Below are 21,507 nucleotides of genomic sequence, written 5' to 3'. Positions count from 1 at the left end.
AGGTCTTGTGTAGCAGATTTGCCTTGATTTTAGATCCATATAAATCATCTAATCTGAAAAATAGAGGTTAGGAGCAGCACAAAAATTTGGGAGGGCTGATAAATTAGTTTTGTCTTCTGTTCAGTTCCAGCAGTTGTGGTTACAGAAATCTATTAATGTGTTTAAACCCATAGAAATATTTTTAAATAAGTAAATTTAAAAATTAAGGATCAATCACATAGGCAATTCACATTTTTATTGCCTGTAACTGAAATGAACTTCTCCCACCCCACATATCCCTTTGTATATAGCATTACCCTTCCTCCAATCATATTGAACTTCTTGCCAGTTCATTTCATGTTTGTGTTTCTTTGTACATGAGCATTCTTTCTTCTGTAATGGGTCCAAAAATCCAACCCATGCCAAGTAAAGTACTACTCATCTGACAATGATTAATTATCATTTCTCAACTCTCCTTATTATCTCTCCTCTAGCAGAGTTGGTGCATCAATCTTTATTCTCCTTCAACACCCTGTTCATAATTACTAGTATAATTATGATGCTTATGTATGAATACATCAAGTACAAGAATCCTGTCTTATTCATCTTCTATTAACTCAACAAGTATTTATTGAGTATCTATGATGTTCCTGGCATTATTTTTAGGTATTTGAGACACAGTAGTACATAAAATAAGACAACAATCTCTGACTTCAAGATGACTGCACTCTAGTGAGAACAAAAGTAAGCTCTTTCAACTTTCAGTGTGTAACACAGCGTATGTTGTTGTTGTTAAGTGCCGTCAAGTCGGTTCCGACCCATAGCGACCCTGTACAGGGTTTCCGAGGGTGTAAATCTTTACGGGAGTAGAAAGCCTCATCTTTCTCCCGCGGAGCGGCTGGTAGTTTCCAACCGCTGACCTTAAGGTTCGCAGCCCGATTCGTAACCACTACGCTACCAGAGCTCCTTAACACACAGCGTATAGTACACCACAAATAACAAATACATTTATTTAATAGGTCAGAAACTTGGATGTCCCTAATTTTTTATAGCTTCTTAATGTTTACTTGAACTTTAAGTAAGACTGGATCATGTGTATGGTGAAGAAGTCTATATTCTTTTCAACGTTTTGTGGATTCTTGGGAAGCTTATATACTTGGCCTCCATGGTTCTTGGCCTAGATCCCACTAAGAATTCTAATCTCCACTCTGTACTGTGTGTCCTGTGCAGAATGTTTCCCTTTACACTGACTCAAGAAACAATGACTCAAGATTCTGTGTAAATCACACTGCTAAATGTTTTTTTTGGTTTGCAAGAGAGTGGATTATATTTAATAAGGAATATCATTTCAATCATCTTGCTTTCAGGGATGATATACATTTTCCCCTTCAACCATGTGCTGATTGAGTAAATAACTTCAATTGTTCAAATATTCTTCAAAATAGACACATATATACCAAACATATCCCTAACTCACTGTTTATCCTTTTATACACATACACCCACATGCTCTAACAGCACAATTCACAGGGTCTCAACTCTTTCTTTTTCCCAAATAAGAAAGTTTGTATTTTAAAGATAAAACATACAGCACTGAACACACCTCCAATGAGCAAGGTCACCAAATTTTATAAAAGAGAGGATGACAGTCTGGTGTGAACTAAAAACCAGGACCCTCAGAGTAGGGTCTGATGCTTGTGGCGTTGGGGGTGGGTAACATGTGCTTATCTACTGAGCTGGGTTGAGAGGTATGTGGAAATGCATGAGAAGAGGGAAACCAGGCAAGACCGGAAGACAGGTGGGCAGCAGCCTTGGGTGCCTCTTTTCTATCTTCTCTGTTCTTAAGGGCTCTAGTTCTGTTTGGGGGGACACAAACTATCAGTGGGTCACTTGACAAGACTTCAATATCATAGACCACTGTCAAAGGGAGAAAAGTGAATCAAGGTTGGTTCTATAGCTTTGGGGGGTTTTCTATTCAAAAGGTCCCACAAGATGGTAGGCACTGAATGGAGTTACCGTGCTTGCAAGCAGAGCAGGAGCTGTTTTAGTAATGGATTGTCTTTTTCATAATCCGCAGGAAGCCTTGCTCACTGACTTCACCTTCACGGTCTCAATCTGCCTTAACAATCATATCCTGCAGTTCCTCTTCAGCTAGGTTCTCACCCAATTCCTTGGCCATGCATTTCAGATTTTTTAAAGAGATCTTGCCAGTGTTATTGTCATCAAAGTGGTTGAAAGCTTTCAGAAATCTTCTTAGTCATCATAGTCAAAAAATCATTGAAGTTCATGTTTCCTGTACCTTCCTTATCAACTTCGGTGATCATTTTCTTGATCTCTTCTTTCCTGGGCTCAAAGCCCAGGGGCCGGGAGAGCCACCTTAGGCTCTTTGACATCAATGCTGTCACTCTCACCTGCATCAAAGAGATCAAAAGCTTCGTGGATATCCTGCTTCTGCTCATCATTGATCTCAGGCTTAGAGCTCATCCTCTTTTGCCAGCTTGAAGTTGATGCCACACTAGCCTTCCTAAAGATGGAGGCCATAGCTGATGGGCTCTATGGACCTAGTAACAATAGTTTAAGCTCATAAACATCCCTTACATAGAGACACAAACATGCCCACACATGCATCTAGGTTAGCATATTTTCCCCTTCTTTAGTAAGCAGAATACTTTTATGTGTCATTTTTGTTCAGTTTAAAATAATTTTTTCCCCAGATTTTCTACACTGGGAGACATTTAAGACATTTTGTACATTAAGGACATTTGATTAATTTGAATTTTATTCCTAAAATCATACTCTCTAAGAGAGAGCTCTAGATCCTTCCCCTATCTTTTTAGGGTTTGTTGTTTTGTTTTACCTAATAAATCAGATTTTCTCATCAGGTATTCACATAACTTCAATCTCAAATAACTTGACATACACACAGTTCCATGTCCCTCTACTTAGTCATATGCACATCCAGCCTGACATGCAGTCCCAGTGCAGGATAAAAGAGGCTCTTCTCAGATTAGTGGTAGAAAATGTACTCAAATAGAACATATGAATCCCAAGCTCAATGTCTTCTCTGTTACTCTTTCTATATATTGTGTAAACAAAGCAACTGGAGATTATGGTGTATGCCACTAATCAAAATCATGATTCTAATTATGACCATCATTATTTCAACATTATCTGTACCTGAGGAAAGCACTCAGCTCTGCACCAGGCAGAATTGAAACTGGTCTTGCCTAAAGGACTTGCAAACTAGCTATACACATAAATAGATGACAAGAAAGGATGACATACAAACATCAGAGAGCATGTTCTCTGTTACCAACTGCTTGAGAGGTTCCCACAGGGCTATAAAATGGAATAATAATAAGTATGCACTGAGGAGGAATTGGATTCCTGGTGTGGTGCTGTAGGATTAGCATTGAACAAGGAACAACAGGTTGGCAGTTCAAACCCAACAGATGCTTCTTGGAAATGCTATATAGGGTCACTATGAGTGGAACCAACTCAATGACACTTAACAACAACAGAAAGATGGAGGAATTAAAAATAGGAATAGAATGAATAAAGTATCTTCTTCATGTATCAGGGAAAGGAATGAAGAGTACTGTGATGGTTAATGTTATGTGTCAACTTAACTAGGCTGTGATTCTCAGTGGTTTGGCCAATACTTTTTCTTCCATTTCGTGATCTGATGAGAGAAACTTTTCCATTTGAAATGGGGTTTCCATTGGAGTGTGGTTTGTTTTGGCAAAACTCTTTCTCTTTCTTGACCCTACGCTCTTGTTGTTTGAACTTGGGAATAAGCCTGCAGAAGTCTCTGGCCTGCCATTTGACTTGCAGATTTTGAATTCACCAATCTTGGCAACCCCATGAGCCAGCAAAGATAATCAGGCTATTGTTTGCCTTACATATTTGTGTATGCCAATTTCCACATTTCCATTTCTTCACAATTGTGTAAGCCACTTCTTGAAGCAAATGTCTCAAACTCTCTATCTAATCTATCTATCTATCTATCTATCTATCTATCTATCTATCTATCTATCTATCTATCTAATCTATCTATCCTTCACTGGATTTACTCCACTAGGGAGCAAATATAGGGATCCCATATTGACTGAGTATAGGTGCTGCAGTCAGCAGGATTTATCATTGTGTGGGACTGCCCTACACAGGGAAAGAAGTTCAGAATTCCTAGTGCTCTTCCACTGGATGCTAATAGAATCCTTGAGTTATTATGAAAAGCAAACATTCCCTCACACATAATCAAATATTCCCTAGGGATAGTTTAAGAATTATTGAACATAGTGGCTATTTAGAACTTGTACTGAGGTGTGTAAAGTTATAGCAGTAACAAGGGCCAGAACAGCTCTCTGTTCAACAACAAACATGTTGTTGCTGTTAGGTGCTGCCAAGTCTGTTTCAACTTATAACAATCCTATGCACAGTAGAACAAAACACTGCCATGTCCTGCTCCATCTTCATGATTATTGCTATATTTGAGCCATTGTTGTTGTCAATGTGTTAGTCCATCTCTTTGAGAGTCCTGCTCTTTTTCACTGATCCTCCACTTTACCAAGCATGATGTACTTCTCTGGGGATTGATACGTCATAATGACATATATATCCAAAGGATAGGAGAGAAAGTGTCACCATCGTTATTTCTAAGGAATATTCTGGTTATATTTTTCCAAGAGAGATTTGTTTGTCTGGCAGTCTATGGTACTTTTACTATTCTATGCCAACACTATAATTCAAATGCAAAGATTCTTCTCCTATCTTCTTTAATTCACGGTCCAAGTTTCAAACACACATGAGGCAATTGGAAATGTCATGGATTGGGTCAAATGCACCTTATTCCTCAAAATGACATCCTTGCTCTTGGATACTTTAAAAGGTCTTTTTTAGCAGATCTGTCTAATGCAAAAAGTCATTTAGTTTTGACTGATGCTTCCTTTAGCAGAGATTGTGGATCCAAGCAAAATGATGTCTTTGACAATTTCAGTCCTTTCCACATTTATCATGATATTATATATAGATTCAACTGTGAGGATCTTTGTTTTCTTTACAATGAATGAAGTTCAATCCATAAATTATTTGATCTTCACAAGTATTTTAAGTGTTCTTCATTTCTTGCAAGCCAGGTTGTACCATACGCATATTGCAGGTTGTTAATGAGTCTTCCTCCAATACTGATGTTATTATATTCTTCTTCATTTATTCCAATTTCTCAAATTATTTGTTTTGGACACAAATTTAATAAGTGAAATGATACAACCCAAACACATACCTTTCCCTTTTTCTGTTCAAAAGACTGTCTCTTGGTCTATGTACATGTTCCTCAAGAGCATAATTAAGTGTTCTGGAATAGCCATTCTTCATTATCCATAGTTTGTTATAGTCCACAGAGTAGAATGTCTTTGCATAGTCAACTAATACAAGTAAACATCTTTCTGGTATTCTCTGCTTCCAGGCAAGATCCATCTGATATAAGCATTGATAGTCTCATTCCACAGCTGTTACGGTTAAATTTCTGTGTCAACTCAACTAGGCCAGGATTTCTAGAGTTTAGCAGTTGGGATGTCCTTGTTTCCATGGTGATGAGACTTATTAGAGATATAGTTAGCTCTATGATGAGTAGCTATCAGCAGTCAGTCAATTGAAGGGATGCTTCTTTTGGGGTATGGCCTACTCTCAATAGAATGGACACACAGGAGGAACTTTCACTCTCTCTTCTGCTGGGGACATGGGACTTTACAAGTGTAAGATAATAAACTTCTCTTCATATATATATTAATACATAGTTCACTGGTTTTGCTTCTCTAGAGAACCCAGCCTAAGACAATGTCCTTGTCTGAATCTGACTTGAATTCATGGCAGCTGTCTCTGAATGTACTGCTGCAACTGTTACTGAATTATCTGCAACAAAATTTTGATTGCATGCGGCATTAATGATGTTGTTCAGTGCTTTCCTCACTCTTTGGAATGGACACAAATAAGGATCTTTTCCAATTTTTTGGCCTGGTAGTTGTCTAGGCCAAGTTTCTTGTCATAGACAAGTGAGCAACTCCAATGCTGCATCAATTTGTATTCCCAGAGCCTTGTTTTTGGTCAGTTCCTTCAGTGAAGCTAGTACTTCTTACTTCAATATTACTGGTTCTTAATTATATGCTACCTCTTGAAATGGTTAATACACCAGACTGTAAAGCCATTTGAATTGCAAGCTCATCAGCTGCTCCTTGGAAACCCTATACAGGGTCATTATGGGTCAGAATCAACTTGACGGCACATAACAACAACAACTTGAAATAGTTGAACATCAACCAATTATTTTTTATATAGTCTGTGGTACTCCTGTTTTCTTTAGATGATTTCTGCATTATTCAATATTTTGCCCATGAAATCCTTCAATATTTCAACCCAAGTTTTAATTTTTTCTTTAGTTCTTTAAGCTCTAGAAATGCTGAGTGTCTTCTTCTCCTTTGACTTTTTAAATTCCAGGTCATTTCACATTTCGTGTAATACTTTAAGTTTGTCTTCTCTAGTTATACTTTGAAATTTTGTTCAGCTCTTTTACTTCCTCATTTATTTCTATTCTTTTCACTTCTCTGTACTCAAGAAAAAGTTTCAGTTTCTTCTGACATCCACCTTGGTCTTTTCTTTCTTTGCCGTCTTTTTGATGACAAATTCCTTTCTTTATGTATAACGTTCTTGATATCATTCCACAACTTTACTGGTCTATAATTGCTAGTGTCTAATGCACCAAATCTGTTCTTGAGATGATCTCTATATTCAGGTGGGATATATTCCAGGTCATATTTTGACTCTTACGGGATTGTTTTAATTTTCTTCAACTTTAGCCTGAACTTGCATATCAGCAATTGATTGTTCCACACTCGGCACCTGACCTTGTTTTAACTGATGATATTGAGCTTCTGCATCATTTCTTTCCAAATATATATAGTCAATGTGATTACTGTGTTTTCTACCTGGTGAAGTTCATGTGTATGGTGGTGGTGGGTATATGCTGTGGAGTTGGTTCCAAATCAAAGCGACCCTGGACAGGGTTTCCGAGGCTGTAAATCTTTATGGGAGCAGAAAGCCTCATCTTTTTCCCACAGAACAGCTGGTAGTTTTGAACTGCTGACTCTGAGGTTAGCAACCTGATTCATAACCACTATCTGACCACAGCTCCTTTTCACCATTTATATTGGTGAAAAAATGGTATTTGTAATGCATAAGTCATTAGTCTTGAAGAATGCTATCATGTAAACTCCAGCATTGTTTCTATCACCAACTAATGATTATTCCGTTTTTTGCAACTTTTGCATTCCAATCACAAGTAATTATCAGTGTATCTTAATTGCATATTGGATTGATTTAAGACTGAAGAAGTTGGCATTTTTTTTTAAAGTGCCATTGAGTCAGTTCTGACCCATAGCAATCCTGTATAGGGTTTCCAAGGAGCAGCTTGTGAGCTTAAACCACCGACTTTGCAGTTTAAAGCAACTTTGCAGCCCATTGCATTAACCCATAGCACCACACTAGACTTGCTCAATTCTGTCATCTGGCTTTAGTGGTTGGTGCATATTAACTGGTCTTCCTTGTAGGCACATGGATTTCATTGTATCACTGACAGCATTGAATTTCAAGATAGATCTTGAAATGCCCTTTTTGGCAATTAATATGAGGCAATTTCTCTTCCATTTCATTCATGGCATACTAAACGATATGATTACCCTATTCAAAATGGCCTATACCAGTCTATTTTAACTCACTAATGCCTATGATCAAGGTCAGCGGTTAAGGCTCACCAGCCACTCTTTGGAAACCCTATTCAGGGTCGCTATGAGTTGGAACTGACTCGACAGCACTTAACAACAACAAAAAACAAAGCCTATGAGATCAATCTTTATGCTTTCCATTTCATTTTTTGACAGCTTCTAACTTTCCCACATTCATATCTTGTACATTCCTTGTTCAGATTATTAATGAATATTTCCAGCTCTTTCTTTTCGAGTTACAGCCCATCAGCAAACTAAGATTATGAAAGCCTTGCTCCTTTCACATCATTAAGGTTCAAATCTTCTTTGTGGAGATGGCTTTTCCCAGTCATAGTTTGAGTGCCTTCAAACCTGAAAGGCTCATCTCCCGACACTATATCTGACAATGTGCTGCTGCTGTTCATAATATATTTACTTGTTAACCATGCACAAGTGGTCTGCCTCCCCTTCTTTCTAGCCTGTCTGAGTCAGGAAGTTCAGCTGGAACCTGTCCACCATGAGTGAGCCTGCTGGTGTTTAAAATCCCAGTGTCATTACTTCCAGCATCACAGTAGCATGGAATCCATCACAGCACAACAAATTGATAGACAAGTGTTATAGGTAAACCTATGTAGGCCAAAACTGTTCCTTTGGTAGTTGCAGTGGTGGTGGCAAGTGTGTGTGGAGTATGTGCATGTTTGTTGTTTTCTCTCTGGCTCTTAATTTCATGGCATTTACGTGTCACTTTCAAATCTCCTTCCTTCATTTTCTTCTAATCCTTTGAACAAAACGTTGTTCTAAGAAAGGACCAGAAACATGGTTCTCTTGAGATGGAGTGCAGAGTGACAACTTGCTGTGATGTGGTGTCAGTGTCCTGGATAGTTAAGTTTTAATTTGTCACTGCATTGTCTTGATCAAGTTACTTAAATTGTGTTCTCTTTAAAATGTGGCAGTATGGGTTAATGTACTGGACTGCAAAGTTGGTTTGAAGCACAAAGTCGGTAGTTCAGCTCACCATTTGCTCCTCAGAAACCCTTTATAGAGTCGCTATGGGTCAGAACCCACTCAATGACACTTAACAACAACACCAGCAACATTATATATTTTGTAGAAAAACTTAAATACCGTAAGTATGTATAAGCATTCTCTGAATGGAAAAATAATGTGTAGGTGTTAGAAGCTATTAAATCACATCAATCATAGAAACAAACTAAATATACCAAAGTGCTAATGAAAGATGGTTAGTCGGCAGCTCAGCCTCTAAGGTCAATATTTGGGGTGATGGTTCCTTGTGCAGCCTGAAAATCTTAGTTGGCAGGTGTCTACCTACTCTGCCTGCTATAAAGCCTGTCTTGAGCTCAGCTCCACTTGTCTTTCAATGCAGGCAGGATAAGCTAGAGTAGTTACATTAACAAGATTGCCATCTACAAGAGGATAGTCTGTGCCTTGAATTGCAAAGACCCTAGTAAAGCAAGACTCATCTGTCAAGGCTGGGATAGAGGCAGACAGTTTGGGGGACTGGCAGCAAACAGGGCTAGAAGGTAAAACAGGGCAGATTCGTTTCTTCTTTTAGCAAGGAAGAGTGATATAAAGAATACATTCTTTTCAGTGTGGCCTTTGGACATAGAGCTAAACTTGTTTGGCAAATGTGATCTCAGATGAACTGCTAGTAGATGGTGTCACATCACACAGCAAGCCCAGGCCCATCATATGGCTACAATTGGAAGATGCTGTACAGCAGTGAAGTGAAACAAGTACAGAGTAGGGTGAGTAGGGGTCAAGGTGAGAAAATGGTAGCAGAGATATCAAGAAAGAAGGAGGACACTAAGAAATGAAGAGCTACTCAGACCAGAGTAGCCTTAAGTTCATTTTTCTTCAAGATGTGTATGGCAATAAAATGAATGGCACAGGAAGGTCCTCAAAAATGTAAATGACCAGAACAGTGGCTTCATACATTCTTTTAATAACAGGGTTAAGGGCGTTCAGTGAGAGGAAAGGGCCATGCATAGTGGTACCCAATTAGTGCCAATATTAAACCAAAGAAGGGTAGGTTACAGTACAGTCCTCTGAAGGGCAGGTGGGCCAGAAGCACCTCTTGTGAGAATGTGGGTCTACATAAGAGGCAAGCGATGAGGCAAGAGTTGGAGAGGTTAGGGAGGAAACCACCTACTCTTCCCAGCTCCTTTTCCTGTTCCTTTGTACTATTCTGTCAGAGCAACACCTAAGTTTCCTCCCCCTTCGCAAAATTTCCCCAGGGAAACAAGCTCCTCAATTATCTTTAAGCTGTACTTTAAACTAAGGCAAAACAAAACAAAACAAAACAAAAAAGGCACAAATATGCCTAAGTCCGTTATGCATCCTGCCTCTTAGCTCGATGGGCATTTGAGGCACAGTGTCCTAGAGGCAAGTACTGACATCCTGCTGGTCACCTAGGTTCCTGTCCTTCTTTCCCAGGACCACTGCAGTCAGAGTAAGGACAGGTATACAAACCATGAGCAGGATGGGAAGGGACTGCCTCTGTTTCAGTCTGCTCTTGCTCAAGACAATGAGAAAGCTAAAAAAAGGAGAAAATTCACTTTTGTTGAGGGTTTGTTGTTGTTGTTGTTGTTAAGTGCTGTCGAGTCTATTCTGACCCATAGTGACCTTGTATAGTGTTTCCAAGGTGCAGCTGGTGAGCTTGAACCACCAACCTTGCAGTTCAAACAACTTTGCAGTCTGATGCATTAGCCCACAGCACCACACTATATGCTAAATACTTCCTCCACTTTATATAATTTAATCCTTGCAGCAAGTTGAGGGTCACCCCCTCTGTTGCTGAAAAACAGGCTGGGGCCATAGGACAGTCTTCTGGAAGTGATGTGGCTGGTCATCTGGTCATGAGCCAGTGAGATTTTCTTTACTACACTGGGTAAAATTCCTAAAGGGAAGGAGAAAGGAAGACAGAGGAGCCTGAATGGAAGAAAGAAAGATGGGAAGCAGATGGAACTGGAACCTCTAGTGGAGATTACAGAAAAAGGACTTGCCATTAGGGTTCGGGTAGGAGCAGAGTGTCTCATTTGTAGGCACATGACTGGAAGTTAGAATCCATACTCCATCAGAACCTCCTACTCATATGTGTTGTTAGGTGCCATGAAGTTATTTCTAACTCATAGGGACACTGCACAATAGAATGAAAATCTCAGTACTGCACCAACTTCCCAGTTGTTGTTAATTTGGAGCTCACTGCTGCCTACACTGCATCAATCTGTCTCCCTGGGTTCTTCATTTATTTTCTGACCTTCCACTTTATAAAATACGATGTCTTTCTTCAGGGGCTGGTCCCTCATAATAACATGTCTAAAGTATGAGAAACAAAATTTTGCCATCCTTGTTTCTAAAAGAGCATTCTGGATGTATTTCTTCCAACATAGATTTGTTTTTCCAGCAGTCCATGGTCATTTTAATATTATTCTCCAACACCACAATATGAATGCAACAATTTTTCTACAGTCTTTCTTGTTCATTGTTCAACTTTCACATGCATATGAGGCAACTGAAAATGCCATCGCTTGGCTCAGGCACACCTGTCCTCAAACTGACATCTTTGCTCTTGAAAACTTTAAAGAGATCTTGTGCAACAGAATTTCATAATATATCTTTTTATTTCTTGATTGCTGCTTTCATGAGTATTGATGTGAATCCAAGCATAATGAAGTCTCTGACAACTTCAATCTTTGCTCCATATGCTATTTATTGGTCCAGTTGTGATGATATTTGTTTTCTTTTCAATGAGGTGCAATCCTTACTGAAGAGTACATACAGTCTTTGATCTTCATTAGTAAGTATTTCAAGTCCTTTCCTCTTTCAGTAAGCAAGGTTGTAACATCTGCATATCAAAGGTTGTTAATGAGTTTTCCTTCAATCCTGATGTCAATTTTTTTCTTCATATAATACAGCTTCTTGAATTATTTGCATAGCATATAGACTGAATAAGTGTGGTGAAAGGATATAACCCTGGCACACAACTTTCCTCATTTTAAACCATTCTGTATCCACTTGTTTTTTTTGTTTGTTTTTTTACGTTTGTATTGTGAAGTGAGTGAACATTCACAGGTTAACAGGGCAGATCATCAGTTTTACATTCAACAATCATATACTTTGTGTCATTACAATGATTATAATCCCTCCATGTTATCATCAGTTTACAGTATTTCTCTCTATTCATTTTAGTTCTTTTTTTCTTTTTTAAACACTCAGGCATGTATAATAATTTACACCACCAAAGGGCACATTCTGCAAGTCTGCCTCCTGGCTGCTACCTCTCAGTCCTTCCCTTCTCATGAATCTAGAGTCCTCAGCTGCTCCTCTCCATGTCCCTATCTCTGCCTCCATCTTTGGTGTTGATGCTTCTCTGGATAAGGTCTCATTTTCCGCTTGTGCTCTTCTCTCTTGATGGTCCTAGGGTCCTCTGCTTATGGACTGTAAGATTAACTACTGCCCTGTTTTTGCTACAAAACTTCTTGCTTTACAATTGTGACAATCACAATTAGTCATGATAACAATTACTCTATATTGAATTATAAGAATCTTATCCCCATCTCTTTTTACCAGACCCATCTAGACAAGATGAAAACAATTTAGTGGGGACTCTATCTTCTCCCACACACTCAAACTAAACTCCCTCTTGAAACCTTGTAAGCCAGTCACTTCATGCCTTTATCGCCCCATCATTTTAGGTAGCCAGTGTCTAATTGCCCATTCCTGCCTACCCTGTGTACAGAGAGGATAGCCTTGATACTTGATATTAAGACTCCTTCCATCTCTGTTGGTATTTAGAGCTACTACCTCCATGAGTGTAGGTCAAGTTCATCAAATTGTAGCAGTTTACCCTAGTTTTCATTATCTTTTTTTTTTTTCTTCCTCTAGTCAAGTTCTGGTTTTCAAGTCATCCAGGCTAGGTCAAATGAGTATTATCTGCAACTTTGGGTATTCTTGTGCATCTCCCCTCACTTCATATTAGCTGGATGCTTCACTCTCAGCTCTAGCCCTCTGTGGCTATGTCCTTGTCCATGAGCTCAGGTGTCCCCAGGTCTCACCATACTTTGGATCAGCCAGCCCTTCCTCTCTCTCTCTCATCTCCAGGTTGAGAGGAGTCTATTGAATGTGGTTCAACTCAGCCCATTTCTTCATTGCTGCCTTACCCCCTCTTCCATTCAGCAGTAGACCAATGTGGTCACCAGCAAGCTCCTGTGTTCCCTTTGAGTTTCAGTCTTAGAGGGGACCCTCTTGTTCTTTTATTGTAACTGTCTCTTGGACTATGAACAGGTTCTTCATCATTATTGTTCAGTGCCATAGAGTCAGCAACCCTGTATAGGGTTTCAGATGAGCCGCTGGTGAGCTTGAACCCTTGACCTTGTGGTTCAAACTGACCTTGAAGGCCAGTGCATTAACTCGTGACATCACACCAGGACTCCGCGTAGGCATAATGGATTCTTCTAGACAATCTATATGATTCATAATTTGTCATGGTCCTCACAGCCAAAAGTCTTTGCATAGTCAATAAGCACAAGTAAACAACTTTCTAGTATTCTCTACTTTTAGCCAAGGTCTGTCTGCCATCAGCAATGATATCCCTCGTTTCACATCTTCTTCTGAATCTGGGTTGAATTTCTGTAAGTGCTCAATGTCCTTTTGCAACCATATTTAAATTATCTTCAGCAAAATTTTACTTGTGTGGAATATTAATGATATTGTTCTAGGATTTATGTATTCCATTGGGTCACATTGTCTCTTTGAAAAGGACACAGATATGGATGTTTTCAAATTGGTTGATCATGTAGCTGTCTTCCAAATTTCTTGGCATAAATGAGTAAGTGCCTCCAGGACTGCATCCATTTGTTGAAATATTTTAATTTGTATTCAGCTAATTCCTTGAGCCTTGAGTTTTGCCAATGCCTTCAAGGCAGCTTGGATCTCTTCCTTTAGTGCTATCAGGTTTTAATCATATGCTACTTCTTGAAATGGTTGAATATCAACTTTTTTTTTTTTTTTTTTTACAGTAGTTCTGTCTATTCTGCATTCCTCCCATCTTGTTTTGATGCTTACTACATCATTCAATATTTTGCACATAGAGTCCTTCAATATTTCAAGTTGAGGTTTGAATTTTTTCTTCAGTTCTTTCAGCTTGAGAAATGTTGAGCATGTTCTTCCTTTTGATTCTCTACCTCCAGGTTTTTATACATTTCATTATAATATTTGACTGTCTTCTGGAGCTCTGCTTTGAAAGTTTCTGTTCCGCTCTTTCACCTCCTCATTTCTTCCATGCACTTTACCTACTTTATTCTCAAAAGCATAGTCACTTCTGATATACACCTCGGTCTTTTCTGTCTTATAAATGACGTTTTGCTTTCTTTCTGCAATATGTTCTTGATATCATTCCACAATTCGTTTGGTCTTTGTTCAGTAGTGTCTAATACAACAAATATGTTCTTGAGATGGTCTCTAAATTCTGGTGGAATATATTTAAAGTTATATTTTGACTCTCACAAACTTCTGTTCATTTTCTTCAGGTTCAGACTGAGCTTGCATAAGAGCAATTGGTAGTCTCTTTCACAGTCTGCCCTTGTCCTTGTTTTGGCTGAGGAGATGTAGTCAGTTTGATTCCTGCATATGTCATCTGGTGAGGTCCAGGTGTGTAGTCATCTTCTATATTGTTTAAAAGGAGTATTTGCAATGAATAAGTCATTGGTCTTGTAAAATACTATTATATGATCCCCAGCATCATTTCTATCACCAAGGCCATATTTTCCAGCTCCTGATCTTTCCTCTTTGTTCCCAACCTTCATATTCCATCTCTAATAATTACCAATGCATCTTGATTACATGTTTGATGAGTTTCAGACTGTAAAATTTGGTGGTAGAGGTGGTGGTTGTGTGCCACCAAGCTGGTTCCAACTCATTGTGACCCTTATAGGGTTTCTGAGGCTGTAAATCTTTACAGGAGCAGAAAGTCTCATCTTTTTTCCAAGGAGTGACTTGTAGATTGGAATAACCAACCTTTCGGTTAGCAGCTCAGCTCACAGTTCACTATGCTACAAGTGCTCCTTGGAGAAGTTGTAGAATTTTTCAATTTCATTGTTTGCTTTAATGGTTGGTGCATACATTTAAATAATAGTGGTATTTACTGGTCTTCCTTGTAGGAATATGGATATTATCCTGTCACTGACAGCATTGTACTTCAAGTTAAATCTTGAAATGATCTTTCTGATGATGAAGGCAATGTCATTCCTCTTGAATTTGTCATTCCCAGCATAATAAACCATATGAGTTTCTGATTCAAGACTTGCCAATACCAGTCCATTTCAGCTTACTAATGCCTAGTATGTCGATCTTCAGGTGTTCCATTTCATTTTGATATTTTCTCTATATTCATACTTTGTACATTCCAGGTGTTTCTCCTCATTTGAGTTATGCCCCATCAACAAATGTATATCTTGACAGATTTATTCCATTCACATCATTATGGTCAATTATATTTTCAAAAGGCACCTCTCCTTAAGTTGTTTTCTGAGTACCTTCTAACCTGAGGGGCTCATCTGGCACTATGCTTCCAGCATCACAGCAACATGCAAGCGACCACGCCACAACAAACTGACAGACAAGTGATAATTCTTGTACATGAGAATCACATGTTAATTTTGCCCATATCAGCCTCCCCTTCCAAACTTTTAACTCATTCCACTATCAATTCATGTGACTAATTCAGAATAAGGTGCTGTATAAAATACTTAACAGAAGATATTCAAGAAGCTACAGAGCTTGTATGTTCTCTCTTTATTATTTTTATTATCCCTCTCAAAATATAAACATGATAAAAAAATTAATGCAAAAATTTCAATCCAAATCCACAATCAGGTATTAATACACAATACCTTTTGCTCATCTTTCTAAGCTCCCTGATAACAGATAAAGATGCCTATCTTTACAAATACAAGTAGTCATCAAATCCAGCACTATTTAAAAGTGAGTTTGTGCTTCTGTCAGAGTTGATACTAATTTCCTCCCTGGTAAAGTAGCTTATGATTTTATCAATTTAAAGTAATTGTAAATTAAGAATAAACTGGAAATTCAATTTATAGAGTATATAATAATAATTTCCCATTTTAAGTTTTCTAAATTGCATAGCATTAACTTCTTTTGACAAATATATGACTACATAGTTATCTACAATATCATATAAATATTATATATATATATAATATATACATGGAGACCTGGTGTGTCAATGTAGGCTAAGCACTGGACTGCTAATCGCAAGGTTGGAGCTTCAAACCTATCAGCTGCTCCTCAGAAATCCTATACAGGGTCACTATGAGTTGGAACTGAATCAAGTGGTATTTAACATTAACAACAACATAATACATACATATATACACACCTCATTTGCACTGAAGAAACTAAAAGTATACATATAGGTGTTGATAAGTAGTCATAAGAATTTGTGTAGATTTATATATCAGTTGGACTTAATACTCAATTTATCATTTTTTTGCCCTAATTTATGTTAAGGTGTCTTGGTGTGGTGCTGTAGGATAAGCAGTGGACAGTTAGCCATAAGTTGGTGGTTCAAACCTACCAATCACTCCTTGAAAACTCTATACAAGGTTGTTCTGAGTTGGAACTGACTCGAAGTTACTTAACAACAACAAAAAATTTGTTTTAAATCATCATTTTCATTGCACTGAAAACACACAAAAAATCATTCCATGTGAGTCTAAATATTTTAGTTGATTTGGAATTAATGGCATTTTATTCTGCTGGGTATCAGATAGTCTTTGGAAAATATAATATTTTGAAGATATAAGCTGGTCATGGATAATATTTCTGCTCAGGAAATTGTTTTTGACAGCCTCCCTTGATTTAGGGGTGGGATTATCATCTTAAGACTCATAATCATCATCATAAAAAAATGTGTCTGTGTAAACTTGGAAACCCAAACAATTTTTGGTATTTCAAGTTACCACTCACTTAGAGCTACAAGTTACTTCCCAAACAGCTTGAGCTCAGCTACTCTGATGACAAGAAGATTTCTGAAGATTATTTCATGGAGTTAAAAAAAAAAAAAACTGTTTACAAGAATGCAAATATTGATGTCTCAGCCCAGTCAATATCACAATGTATTGTCCTTCAATATACACATTGAGCCAGGCTCCCTGCTGGTCAATATATACACTAGAGTAATAAATTTTATACTGACTTTAGCACATGTCAATATCTACTTATTCTAGATAAGTAAAAGTAAATACAGGAAGCATTATTTATTTTTAGGTAAAATAGGAACTAGTTACATAAAGACCCTGTAGTCTTCCTGAAATACCAATATTCAGTTACTTGGGGCATTGAAAAATAACAGTGTTATTAAAGGTACATTGGTTTAAATTTTAGAAGGAGAATTAATAAAAATGAATTTCATTGATGTTATTACCATCACAACATGTTTTAAGCCTTGAAATTATTATCAGCTTACTTGTTCTTTTCATTATGTGTGAGGTTAATTTTTGATATTACTTGTAGCTCTGAGAGTTCACAAGGTTGTACCCCTGAACTTTCCTAGATTATGTTATTAGCTATTACTCCAAACCTAAAAGAAAAACATGTCCATGCTTGGCCTATGTGTGATGCAAAAACTGACTGTCCAACATGTTTTGGGCCTCATATTTAGTGCTATGAAATCAAGCATCAAAGTGCCATTTCTGGGCACTAGGCTTCCATAGTTCTGTATTTTTAATGAGAGCAGATAGGATTCTGATAATTAACTTGATTCTCCTACAGTCAATGTATACTAGGCGAGCAAGGACCTCAACCATCTGTTATTAGGTTTTGTGGCATTGGAATGACTCATGGTCATCTCATATCACCTGATCAAGTTTGATAGATACTGTTATGCATCAGTTTGGCTAGGTCAACATTCTCAGTGGTTTATAGGAATGTAATAATGTAATTTGACAGCTGAATAATGATGTAGTTAGCTTCCATTTTGTGATTTGTTGTGGTCATCCTCCATTTTTGCATAATGCCAACTTTCACATAATAACCTGATCTTTGGAACCTAACAATGTCAATAAGTGAGTTGCTGTTAAGTAAAGTCAAGTCAGTTCCGACTCATGGTGAATCTGTTTAGGGTTCCTGTGCTTTAAATCTCTGCAGAAGCAGAAAGCCTCATCTTTCCTCATGGAACGCCTGGTGGGCTTAAACCTAGGACCTGTGGTTTTCAGTCCAGTGCTTATTGCATGGAACCACTGCACTCCCTTCAATAAATGAAGACTAGGTATAAAATATGTACTATCAGCTAGTTTACTTTTGATGTGTTTTTGGATGTACAGAATTTATTTATCTGGACATTGACAAATATTTACCTAAAGTGATTATACATTTACTAAAATAGTAATGTTACTTTCTTGTTAGAGTACACCCTGAAACTTCAGGCATTTGATTTTGCCACAGTAATTGGTGTTGTGGGAGTCCTGGTGTGGCACTGAGGATAAGCACTGAACAGCTAAATACAAAGTTCAAACCCACCAGCTACTCCCAATAAACCCTATACTGGGTTACTATGAGTTGGAACTGACTTGATGGCACTTAAAGCAAGCAACAACAATTGGTGTTGTGGATGAATTGGACTAACAGAAAACTCAACCATTCAAAACATGTCCATGCTCTGACTAACCACTAGTCACATCCAGGATTATTCCTTCATAGCATTTATTAATTTTAAGTTGCTAGATGAATAATACCCAGCATTTTGTATTGCTGTGACACTTGTTAAGCAGCATGTGTGAAATCAAATTAAGTTAAGACCTATGCTCATGAAAAATGTCTACAATGGAGGCAAATATATATATATATTCACATTTTTAAAAAAGGCTAAATTTTTTTAAAAAGCTGCTAATACTAAAAACATGGTATTTGCTTCATATATAAGTCTCCTGCAGAGTGACTATGGAAACAGGAAAGCTCATATTTGTTAATTTAAATAGAAAGTGGGGTATATATAATCAGAATCCAGTGGAAATCATTCCCAAGAGAAATCACAAAAGGAAGAAGACTGTTAAGACAGCATGAGACCTGGGAAACTCCCCAGTGGTACTCAGGGGAGACTTCAGCTGTGCAGCCTGAAATGCCAAAAAAGTAGGTAACATGGATGTTATATGCCTTAGGAATAAACTGAACTTCTGTGGAATTACATTTTTATTCAGAATTTCAATAGCCTTTAAGATAGATTCAAGGAAGCTTTAGTAGCAAACCTCAAATTTATTTACTTACATGATGCAAACTTTTAAATCACAACCTCTCTCCTATATGGACAGATTTGCTATTGCTGTTGTTAATGATCCTAGAATTGGTCCCTAACTCATGACTGTCCTATATACTAGGAAATAAAACACCCAAGGTCCTTCACCATCCCAGGGATCACTTACAATCGGGTCTTTATGAGTGATCATGGGGTTTTCATGCCTGATTTTCAGATGTATAGCAGATGTGTATCACCAGGCTTTCCTTTCTGAAGGCTTTGCTGCAACTTGCATCATAGCAACACAGAACTGTGCATAAGGTGCATTGGCCAAGAACCAAACTTTGATCTCATGTATGTTGTTGTTGCTGTTAAGTGCTGTGGAATCTGTTACAACTCATAGCAATCCTGTATAGGGTTTCCAAGGAGCAGATGGTAAATTTGAATCACTCTCCTCATGGTAAACAGTTAAGTGCTTGTCCTATAGTGCCACACCATGTCTCTTGGAATGAAGGAGATAATTCTATGACTGAACAAACAAAGTCCTCTACATGGGCAGAAGGATTTCTCTAGTGATACCAGCTAAGATCCATGGAACCTCATTTGTCCTCATCAATACCCAAACACTTAACAACTCAACACAGATATTTAGGTTATCTAATACATGCTCAAGATACACGGTGAATCAAGTCTTGTCCACTATTGTACTCTGTTCCAACAACAATGACTGACATAGAATAAGAGATGTTGTTGTTTTTAAGTGTTGTCAAGTGGGTTCCGACTCATAGTGACGTTGTATAGGGTTCCCAAGGAGCAGCGGGTAAGCTTGAACAGCTGACCTTGCAGTTCAAGCGGCTTTGCAGTCTGGTGCATTAACCCACAGTGCCACACTAGGACTCCTAGAACAGGACATACTAAACACTATTTGAATTAATTAAAGAATGAGATAAGGATATTACTTAAGAGTACTAATCATTAAGATCAGACAAAATAATTATTACATATGATATAATGTGATCTTTTATATTAGAAGTATCCAGAGGAATAAATCAATGAGGGTTTTAAGTCCATAAGTCTACAAAATTCCTGTTTGTTATTTTGGAGGGTATATATATGTGTGTGTGTATATGAGGATGTTTTAGATGGAAATATTAATTTAAGAGTTAGATCTTAGACTAATAAATAAATAGGCTAAATACAAACTACAATCCTGACAAATAAAGACAAAAATAACATCAGCAAATGAAGTAGCATGTGCAAAAACTCAGAGGCAAAGAAAAAAGAAAAAAGGAATTGGGAGTTAAAATAGAGATATAGATACTCCATGCCTTCCCTATATGACAAAGACCCAAAAGACCAAGTGAAACAAATACAGATGATAAATCTTGATCCCTAATCTTCAAACAAAAGGATAAAGAACTAGATCAAATACCCAGTGGAAAAATATACTGAACAAAAAGCAGCAAACTAGGAGATATGTGGAGTTGGGTATCTTCTTATCCAACTTGGCAAAGTGTGGTCTTTTTGAGTCATGCAAAGGCAACTATACAGAATTCTCAATATTCAGGAGACACAGTAGACAAGTAGACAAACCCAGAGTGAAGTAAGGTAAGTGGAAGATAAGCTAGATCTAAGAAAAAGGAACTGTAGGAGTTGTTGTTGTTGTTATAAGGGGCCATCGAGTCAGTACTGATTCATAACGACCTTATGTACAACAGAACGAAACACTGCCTGTTCCTGGGTCAACCTCACAATTGTTGCCATGCTTGAGTCCATTGATGATGCTTGCCACTTTGCCAATCCATCTTGCTGGGAGTCTTCCTCTTTTTCTCGGACCCTCCACCTTACCAAACAAGACACCCTTCTCCAGCAACTGGTTGCTCCTAATGATATGTCCAAAATATGAGAGACGAAGTTTGGCCATCCTGGCCTCCAAGGAGTATTCTGGCTCCACTTCTTCCAACACAGATCTGTGGGTTCTTTTGGCAGCCCGTGGCACTTTCAATATTCTCCTCCAACACCATATTCACTGTCCAGCTTTTGTATGCATATGAGGTTATTGAAAATACCATGGGTTGGGTCAGGTGCACCTTGGTCCTCAAGCTGATATCTTTGCTCTTCAACACTTTTAAAAAGTTGAGTGTCTCCTGTGCTGCCTCATTTTCTTGAAATAATTCAATTTTTATTCCATCATTCCTTGTGCCTTGTTCTTTGCCAATTCCTTCAATGCACCTTAGACTTCTTCCTTCAGTATCATTGGCTCTTGATCATATACTACCTCTTGAAATGGTTGAACACTGCCCATTTCCTTTTGGTACAGTGACTCTGTTTATTCCTTCCATCTTCTTTTGATGCTTTCTGCATCATTCAATAATTTATCCAGAGAATCCTTCAATAATGAAAGTCGAGGCTTGAATTTTTTCTTCAGCTCCCCCAGCTTGAGAAATGCTGAGCATGTTCTTCCTTTTTGGTTTTCTGACTCCAGATCTTTGCACATTTTGTTGT

At 37.9% G+C, this 21,507-nt stretch overlaps 1 protein-coding gene and 1 pseudogene across 2 annotated transcripts in view; both read right to left on the bottom strand.

Annotated features, from left to right (window-relative positions):
• The window catches only part of NTM (neurotrimin), a 749,477-nt gene that overhangs the window by 68,097 nt on the left and 659,873 nt on the right, over positions 1 to 21,507 (bottom strand). The window lies entirely within an intron of this gene.
• Positions 2,024 to 2,520, bottom strand: LOC102842539 (annotated as a pseudogene).

The sequence above is a fragment of the Chrysochloris asiatica genome, unplaced genomic scaffold (genome assembly GCF_000296735.1).
Source record: "Chrysochloris asiatica unplaced genomic scaffold, ChrAsi1.0 scaffold00158, whole genome shotgun sequence".
Lineage (NCBI taxonomy): Eukaryota > Metazoa > Chordata > Mammalia > Afrosoricida > Chrysochloridae > Chrysochloris > Chrysochloris asiatica.
Note: the sequence above shows the minus strand (reverse complement) of the source record. Positions and strands in the feature narration are given on the sequence as shown.